Below are 9699 nucleotides of genomic sequence, written 5' to 3'. Positions count from 1 at the left end.
CTTTCCATGTGACCCATCATGCAAACCATCAGCCTGCTGTTTTATCCCTGCTGTATTGGATTTCTTGTCAATTAAAGCATTATAAGTTTGGGAAACAGATTCACGATGGAAGTGTATTCTTTTACCATTTGCTGCTGAGTGGCGACTGTCTCCCTAGTGGAAGCTGATCCTGGAGATTTACCATATACAGTATGTGTCTGGCCATTGTAATATATGGTCCAACTATTCTGGTAAGAGGTGCCTGGTAACTGTTGCTATCTGGTGGTAGATTTCACTTTTCCTCTTTTTGCACATATGATATCATTTGGAGGATCATGTACTTCAGAAGCTCTGTGAATGGACTTAATTGCTCATTAATGGACTACATATATATCTTTCATATTCATATATTCATTATCAGTTGCACCTTTGCACTTTATCTTTTATGATTTATTTTGGAACTGGTCTTTGTTTTACACGCATTATTGATTGCACTTTTGTACTTTAACCACTTAAGCCCCGGTCCATTTTGTTGCTAAAGGACCAGGCCCCTTTTTGCGATTCGGCACTGCGTCGCTTTAACTAACAATTTTGCGGCCGTGCGACGTGGCTCACAAACAAAATTGGCGTCCTTTTTTTCCCACAAATAGAGCTTTCTTTTGGTGGTATTTGATCACCTCTGCGGTTTTTATTTTTTGCGCTATATATAAAAAAGCATTTGTTTTGGGCTTTTTTTTACCTTTAATTTCCCCTTGGGATCTGGACAGTAGCACATTTTCTGTCTTAGGGTATGCCCACTCTGGAGAAAGGAGCAATGGTCAGCATGACTGTCAATCTGGGGAGAGGGTAGTGTTAGGCCCCATGTACACTGCTGCTGCTAAATAGACGTTCAGAGGCAGTTGGCCACTTTTTTCATTAAATTTTATTTTATGTGTACATGTATACAGGTTCATTTACTGTCGTTTTTAGGCAGTTGTGTTTATAGGCCTTTTTTTTAAGGCAAAAAAATTAGTTCAGATGCCAAAGTTTCTGACGTTTTAGATAACCCGCATTTTTATAGGTGTTTTTTTCTTTTTTGTCCATTTAAATGTTTTTTTTTTTTAAATGCTTTTAAACGCAAACGCGGCACAATGGGGCAAAATGCCACAAAACGCGCCAAAACACGGCAAACCGCTGCTAAACGCATCAAAACGGGCGGTTTAAACGTGGGTTATTATCTGTCAAGTTAAATCGTTCAGGAGCAATTGTAAAAACGTCCCGTGTACATGAAGCCTTAGATACACTAGCAGATATATATATATATATATATATATATATATATATATATATATATATATATATATATATTCATGGAGGAGTTCTGTATACAAACAGAATGGCACTGCCATAGTTTCCATGGTTACGAAGAAGCTGTATTTACATTTTTGCCAGTTTTAGCAAATGATAGCTGGCTGCAGAAGCAAATAGGTCATTTTTATTGACAAGAAAATTACAGCTTCAGATGAATACCAATCATGTGTGTTAAAAAAAAAAAAAAAAAATGGAATATGGAGTCTCTCTGCCATTGCTGACTTACTCTTGAAAATACCAGTTACCTGGCTGGCACTGGCTTCAGTATTTTATTTGCTGACTCAGCCATACAAATAACAAAACTCATTGTTAAATCGGAGCTCCTAATTTGCCTACTTGTCCCACGTCAGTGACTCAAAGATCTGCATGGCAGCAAGGCAAGGCAAGTAATTGCATGTTGCTTCCCGAATACAGGACACTCTCCCAAACAGACATGATTGTTATAGGAAAACTCTATCAAACCGCTAAATACATTGTTAACATATATACCTGTATAAATACTGCATACTGTATACAGTGAGGGAAAAAAGTATTTGATCCCCTGCTGATTTTGCATGTTTGCCCACTGACAAAGAAATGATCAGTCTATCATTTTAATGGTAGTTTTTTTTTTTTAACAGTGAGAGACAGAATAACAACAAAAATATCCAGAAAAACACACTTCAAAAAAGTTATAAATTGATTTGCATTTTAATGAGTCAATCAAGTACTTGATCCCTTCGCAAAACATGACTTAGTACTTGGTGAGAAGACGTTTCTTGTAGTAGGCCGCCAGGTTTGCACACATCTCAGAAGGGATATTGTCCCACTCCTCTTTGCAGATCCTCTTCAAGTCATTAATGTTTCAAGGCTGGTATTTGGTAACTCAAACCTTCAGCTCCCTCCACATATTTTCTATGGGATTAAGGTCTGGAGACTGGCTAGGCCACTTCTTGAGCCACTCCCTTGTTGCCTTAACTGTGTATTTTGGGTGATTGTCATGCTGGAATACCCATTTACGTCTTGTTTTCAATGCCCTGGCTGAAGGAAGGAGGTTCTCACCCAAGATTTGACAGTTCATGGCCCCGTCAATCGTCCCTTTGATGTGGTGAAGTTGTCCTGTCCCCTTAGCAGAAAACCCCCTCCCCCAAAGCATAATGTTTCCACTTCCATGTGGGGATGGTGTTCATGGGGTCATAGGCAGCATTCCTCCTTCTCCAAACACGGAGAGTTGAGTTAATGCCAAAGAACTTAATTTTGGTCTCATCTGACCACAACACTTTCACCCAGTTCTCCTCTGAATCATTCAGATGTTTATTAGCAAACTTCAGACAGGCCTGTACATGTGCTTTCTTAAGCAGGGGGACCTTGTGGGCGCTACAGGATTTCAGTCCTTAACGGCGTAATGTGCTAGCAATTTATTTTTTTGGTGAATATGGTCCCAGCTGCTTTGAGATCATTGACAAGATTCTCCCGTGTAGTTTTGGGCTGATCCTTACCGTTCTCATGATCATTAAAAGGAGGTGAGATCTTGCATGGAGCCCCAGACCAAGGGAGTTATTTTGTGTTTCTTCCATTTGTGAATGATCGCACCAATTGTTGTCACCCTCTCACCAAGCTGCTTGGTGATGGTCTTGTAGCCCATTCCAGGCTTGTGAAGGTCTACAATCTTGTCCCTGACATCCTTGGGCAGCTCTTTGTTCTCGGCCATAGTGAAGAGATTGGAATCTGATTGATTGCTTCTGTAGACAGGTGTCTTTTATACAGGTAACAAGCTGAGATTAGGAGCACGCTCTTTAAGAGAGTGCTCCTAATCTCAGCTTGTTACCTGTATAGAAGACACCTGGGAGCCAGAAATCTTGCCTGATTTATAGGGGATCAAATACTTATTTCACTCATTAAAATTCAAATCAATATATAATAGGGCTGTTACTGATTACAATTTTCGTGTTTGATTAATCGATTTTTTTTAAATAGATTAATTGACCAATTTCGATTAATTATAATGCACATACAGATCCAACTACTTTTAGCTGATCTCCTTGCAGGCTGATTCCCAGTGCAGCTACCAACCACTGGAAAATGGATAGCATGATACAAAACACACAAAGGCAGCGCTCGATGGGAATAGCAATAAAACTTTTATAGTCTTCAAGTAGGTAACAAAATAAATATTGCACTGAAAATAAAATCGATGTAGCTACATAAACTGTAAAAATGGTGCGAGTAATACCAAACGGTAGCAAAAGCAGTCATAAAAACATTTAGCTAAGTATGATACAGGTATAAAAATGTGTACAACGATACCACTGCTGAATCCAGATGAGGAGGGGTTAACATCAGTCCGTTGTCATGTAGATGTCCCATGAAGGGAACTATCACAACTCCCAGTGGATGGCTATAGAATCCCAGGTTGATAGAGGGAAGTGATAGAGGGAAGTGTAACAGCCCTTGCGTGTGGCAGATAGTAAGGTCTCACCGGCATACAGATATGAAGGCACAGCAAAGGAGCCCTTCAGATGGACACGGCAGGCCCCGCCAGTGTCCGTGACGTCACCCGATCTCCGACGGAACTCCCTGAAGACCCGGAAGCTGGCAGAGAGGTGAGTACCGATCAAAATAATTTTGATCGATCAAAAAAATTGATCGATTATTGGAGGAATTAATAGTTAATTTCCACAGCCCTAATTTATAACTTTTTTGAAATGCGTTTTTCTGGATATTTTTGTTGTGATTCTGTCTCTCACTGTTAAAAATAAACCTACCAATAACTGCTTCAGCCCCAGAAGATTTCACCCCCTTCCTGACCAGAGCACTTTTTACAATTTGGCACTGCGTAATTTTTACTGACAATTGCGCCACTGTTCCCAAACAAAATTTGAGTCCCTTTTTTCCCACAAATAGAACTTTGTTTTGGGGGTATTTGATCACCTCTGCGGTTTTTATTTTTTGCGCTATAAACAAAAGAACAGTTACAATTTTGAAAAAAACACAATGGCCCGGATTCAGAAAGAAGATAGGACAGCGTATCTCCTGATACGCCGTCGCATCTCTGAGTCCGGCCGTCGTATCTATGCGCCTGATTTCGGCTTTGTCCGGCGTATAGTTACCCCTGCTATATGCGGCGTATCCTATGTTAAGTATGGCCGTCGTTCCCGGGTCGAATTTTTAATTTTTTACGTAATTTGCATAAGTCGTTCACGAATACGGATGGACGTAATTTACGTTCACGTCGAAACCAATGACGTCCTAGCGACGTCATTTAGAGCAATGCACGCTGGGAAATATGACGGACGGCGCCTGATTAAAATTTTACACGCCCCCTAATTTGAATTCCGCTGGGGGATTTACGATACGCCGCCGCAAATTTACAGGCAAGTGCTTTCTGAATAAAGCACTTTCCTTTAAAAACTTGCGGCGGCGTAACGTAAATGAGATCTAAAGATCCGCTAACCTATCTGAATCTAGCCCAATATCTTTAACTTTTTGCTAAAATAAATATATATCTCAATTATTTTTTTTTTTTTAAATAATTTTTTCCCCAGTTTAGGCCGATGTGTATTCTTCTACATATTTTTGGTAAAAAAAAACGCAATAAGCGTATAAGTTATAGCGTCTACAAAATATTTGTATTATTATTTTTTTTACTAGTAATGGCGGCGTCTGCGATTTTTATTGGCACTGCGATATTATGGCGGATTGATCGGACACTTCTGACACATTCTTGGGGCCCTTGACAATTTTACAGCGATTCGTGCTATAAAAATGCACTGATTAATGTAAAAATGTCACCGGCAGGGAAGGGATTAACACTAGGGGGCGATCGATGGGTTATCTGTGTTCCCTCTGCATGTTCTAACTGAATGGGAGATGGGACTTACTAGGGGAAATGACAGATTGCTGTTCATACTTTGTATGAACAGATGATCAGTCATTGCTCCCCTAAGAGAACTGAGAGCTGTGTCACGAGCGATCGCAGGTGCCCGGTGAGCATCGCGCCCGCCGGGCACTCGCATCGGCTCCATGAGCTAGCGTGTGCGTGTGCCTCCGGTGGCGTGCGCGCCCCTAGTGATCGCGATCACCCGTTGGCAGTAATTTGTTGGTTTTGGGTTGGGTATAGCTTGTTGTATTTTAGAATGTTGTAAATTTTTATATGTAATAAATCAATTTTTAATAGTCTAATTGTGTCAAGGTTATTAGTACTGAGACAGTCCAGCACGCCCCCTTTTACAGGTGATTACAGAGTGGTTAGACAGCCGGGCACTCGCATCGGCTCCAGGAACGAGCAGCAGGCGTGTGCGCGTGCCTCCAGTGGCGCACGCCCCTAGTGGAAACAGGGCGAAGCGACGTAACATAACATTGTTTCGCCCAGCCAAACCGTGTTGCCGCAGTTTTGTAAAACTGCGGCGGCTTTTCGGCAAGTGGTTAAAATGATAAACTGATAATTTCTTTGTCAGTGGGCAAACATACAAAATCAGCAGGGGATCACATACTTTTCCCCCTCACTGTACTGTATATCAACATTATAGCATTACCAGTGAGATAACAACTTTGATACACACGATCAGAATTACGGATGGAAAAAGTCAGACGAAATTTTTTCATCGGATATTCCGACCGTGTGTGTTCCCAATCAGAGTTTTTCCATCGGAAATTCCTATGGACTTAGAAAGAGAACTTGTTTTCTTTTTTTCAGATAAAAAAAATCGGAAAGTCAGTTCGTCTGTATGGAACTCCGACGGGGAAAAAAGCTTGTCGTAGTGTTGTACGTCTCGGAATTTGGTGTGACAGTGTGTATGCAAGATAGCTTGAACGGAATTCCATCAGAAAAAAACGTCGGAGTTTATCCCAATAGAAATTCCGATCGTGTGTAGGGGGCATTAGAGCCACAGAGACCCATTAATATTTTTTTGTTTTCAGTAAAGGGTTGCTTGTAAAAATTGTACTGGGGCTTTATTATACAGTCAGTTTAGATGCAATTCTTTACTCGGTTTTCTGAGCTTTTGCTTTAAGAAGCTGCCTATAAATAAGAAGTAAGATATAAATTAAGGTAATGCAGTCACCTACATTTGGTGCAGGATAGTTAGCGAACCGCTATAAGTGTTGCCTTAGGCACAGTCAGTTATTTTTAATCCAAATCATAATTCAACCTGGGCAACACACATCCCCCCTCCACTTTCTAATCTATATTCCACCACACAGCTTAATTACCACGACTGCGCAGCTCACAATGTGATACTCTCATTGCTTGATTTCACCCTTCACTGAGAAATAGCCACCATTTTGCTGACTCACAGTAATGAGGACAGTAAAGCAGTCAAATGTATAAGTGAAATAAATACAGCATTTGGCTGGAGAGTGTCTATTGTTCCAGCCATGTAGTGTGCGGATGCAAGCGACAGAGATTTATTACTTGGAATACATTACGCCATGTGGTTCTCAGCTTTCAAATTACATTGGAGATGATAGTAAAGGGAATGAGGTGTGGTGGGCCGGAAACGGCTTGCGAGCGATGGTGATAGTGTCGCTGTGCAGCTAGCAGGCATCTTGCATTGGAAGGTGATGAATACAGCTTTTCAGCAAGAGCCTGTGTACTGCTCATCACATATATTAGCATATTTCTCACATTCTGTAAACTGCAACTCTGAAATTGGATGGAAATTTGGCAATTTATCATAGCAAGTGTTTACTGCTGTTGTAGGTGTCACAGTATATTGTGTTAAAAAAAAAAAGGCAAATTTCATGGAGCAAAAATTGGAATTACTGTTAAAATATTCTGCAAGAAAAAGCCAGTTTACTAAATATTGGTCCTCATATACAGTAGCTGTATGGTGTGGAGCCCAATTGATAGGAAAAAAAAAATGCAGCCACTCCTGCTTAGTCAGTAATGTGCACACTTTTGAATCCTTTTGTGTTGGCTGTGCAGGGTAAGTGGACAGGCTCCCTTGTTAGAAGAAATTATTTAACCCATTAATGCCCACCTTCTCCACACTGCCCTGCTGCTCCATTCGCCTTCAGAATCTGAAGTCCAATCCCTGTTTAAACTATGTGTTGGATGGTACCAAAGCTTGCACAAGGTTGACTTATTCCTCCTCCTGTACAAACAAATGGCAACCACCCCAATCTATGGAGCTGGCCATTGCAGCAAGGAGCACATGGGAGGGTGACGCATGTTAAAAAATAACAAACAAAAATTCCTAGCTCACTTACCAGCCATTCTGCAACAAACCAAATTACCCTGTCGAACAGTTTATGTTAAAAACAAGGATTTACGTTTGCACACACCTGGCGAAATTTTGAGTATAGCCTCACATAAAACTCAGTAATGATTTGAAAGAAGTACAATCATCTTAACTGAATAGAAAATTGGACCAAGTGAACATATGGTGGCAGTTGCTGAAGCTATCTAACCACTATGCAATCACCTGGAAAAAGGGGCGTTCTGGACTGTCCCAGTACTGATAATGTTGACACAATTAGAATAATAAAAATGTATTTATTACATATAAAAATGTACAACATTCTAAAAGTCAACAAGCCATACCCCACCCAAAACCAACAAATTACTGCTAACGGGTGACCCCGTGAGGTTTCTGTTGAGGTGGAGTGTAGCAAAATCCTCTACCGGTTTCGCGGACACAGCCGCTTCTCCAGGAGGATCATCTGTATAGCAAATAATATAATAAACCAGGCTATGATAAACAGCATACAAAACAGTAGTACAAATAGTATAAACAATGTATATAACTAGACAATGCATTTCCTGAGGAAAATGCGAGTGGGAATGCTGAATAGCTGAATTGCTGAGCCCGCACAAAAGCCATTCACCATAACCACTACACTATCTTTAGGACATACAAGCAGTGTTCCTTCAGTACTTATAAAGCCTAATATCACACAGCTCCTTTCTCTATCTGCAATATAGAGAGTGTCCTGACTTGACTGGTCGCCCCTCCCCCCTCAAGAGGCTTTCTCCACATGAGGTGGGGGAGGAGGACTGCACTGAGGTAAAGAAAGCTATTTAGGGAATCAAAATACCATTAGAAACGCTTTCATCCACACACAAAATCAGTTATCGAAGCCTTCAAACAAAACGTAATAAATCCACAACCGTACATGCGATCGATACAGCGACTTCACCGTTTGAAAGACACGGCCCTTGTGAACGCATCGATATGAAATTTATGTTGATAAACTTAAAAATGTGGCCATGTCAGCGATTTAGAAAAGAGCGTCTTTGTGTGTTTTGCAGAAACATTTTTTAGACTTTTTAACATGACTCTTGTCCTTTAGAAGCTCCTGGAACTAAAACTAAAATACGTATCACAAAACTGATCACATTGCCTGAAACCAGACAAGCATACCTACGTTTTGATATATAAATTGTGTATGACAAGTAGATCTTGTGGGCGTGAGAGCAATTTGTTCCCCCTTTTTTTAAAGATAATATTTTTTGTGGATGATCTCCACTCTAAAGGTCACATGACACACTCTAAACCTGCTCCATAGGATTACATTATAACCGATAAAAAAATCACTAAACGTAAATTGCGTTTTCACAAAAACCGTAAAAGATATCAATCTAAAAAGTCATGTTTGGATAGCTGAATATTTTGTGACCGCTTTAAAGTTTGTTTGGTGTCTGTAAGTGAAAGTATGAAGGAGCTGAAACTTTTGGCAGAACGTGTGTTTTGAAGCAGGAAAAAGGATGTTCTCATTGACTTCAATGTTAAAAAAAAGTGTCTAAAAGCTTAATATTTTAAAAAGTATAAATAGTACAAAAAAACTTGAAGAAGTCCCATCGTTAGCTGAACGAGACGAACATTTTAAAAGTTGAATGGTCTCAATAGCTGAAAGTATGCAGAAGTTACGCAGAGCCAAAAAACGTACGGAATAAAATTAAAATTAAAATTAAGAATAACTAGAAAATGCATTCCCTGAGGAAAATGCGAGTGGGAATGCTGAATTGCTGAGCCCGCACCAAAGCCATTCACCATAACCACTACACTATCTTTAGGACACACAGCTCCTTTCTCTATCTGCAAAGTAGAGAGTATGCTGACTTCCTGGTCGCCCCTCCCCCCTCAAGAGGTTTCCCCTCCCCCCAGGTCAGTGAGGAGGAATATTGCCCTGAGGTAAGGAAAGCTATTTATGGAAAGAAATGCCATTACAAACGCCTTTTAATTCACAGACCAATACATTAATTACGCCTCCAAACAAAACGTAATAAATCCACAACCGTACATGCGATCGATACAGCGACTTCACCGTTTGAAAGACACGGCCCTTGTGAACGCATTGATATGAAATTTATGTTGATAAACTTAAAATTGTGGCCATGCCAGCGATTTAGAAAAGAGCGTCTTTGTGTGTTTTGCAGGAAAATTTTAA

The sequence above is a fragment of the Rana temporaria genome, chromosome 1 (assembly GCF_905171775.1).
Source record: "Rana temporaria chromosome 1, aRanTem1.1, whole genome shotgun sequence".
Taxonomy (NCBI): Eukaryota; Metazoa; Chordata; class Amphibia; order Anura; family Ranidae; genus Rana; species Rana temporaria.
Note: the sequence above shows the minus strand (reverse complement) of the source record.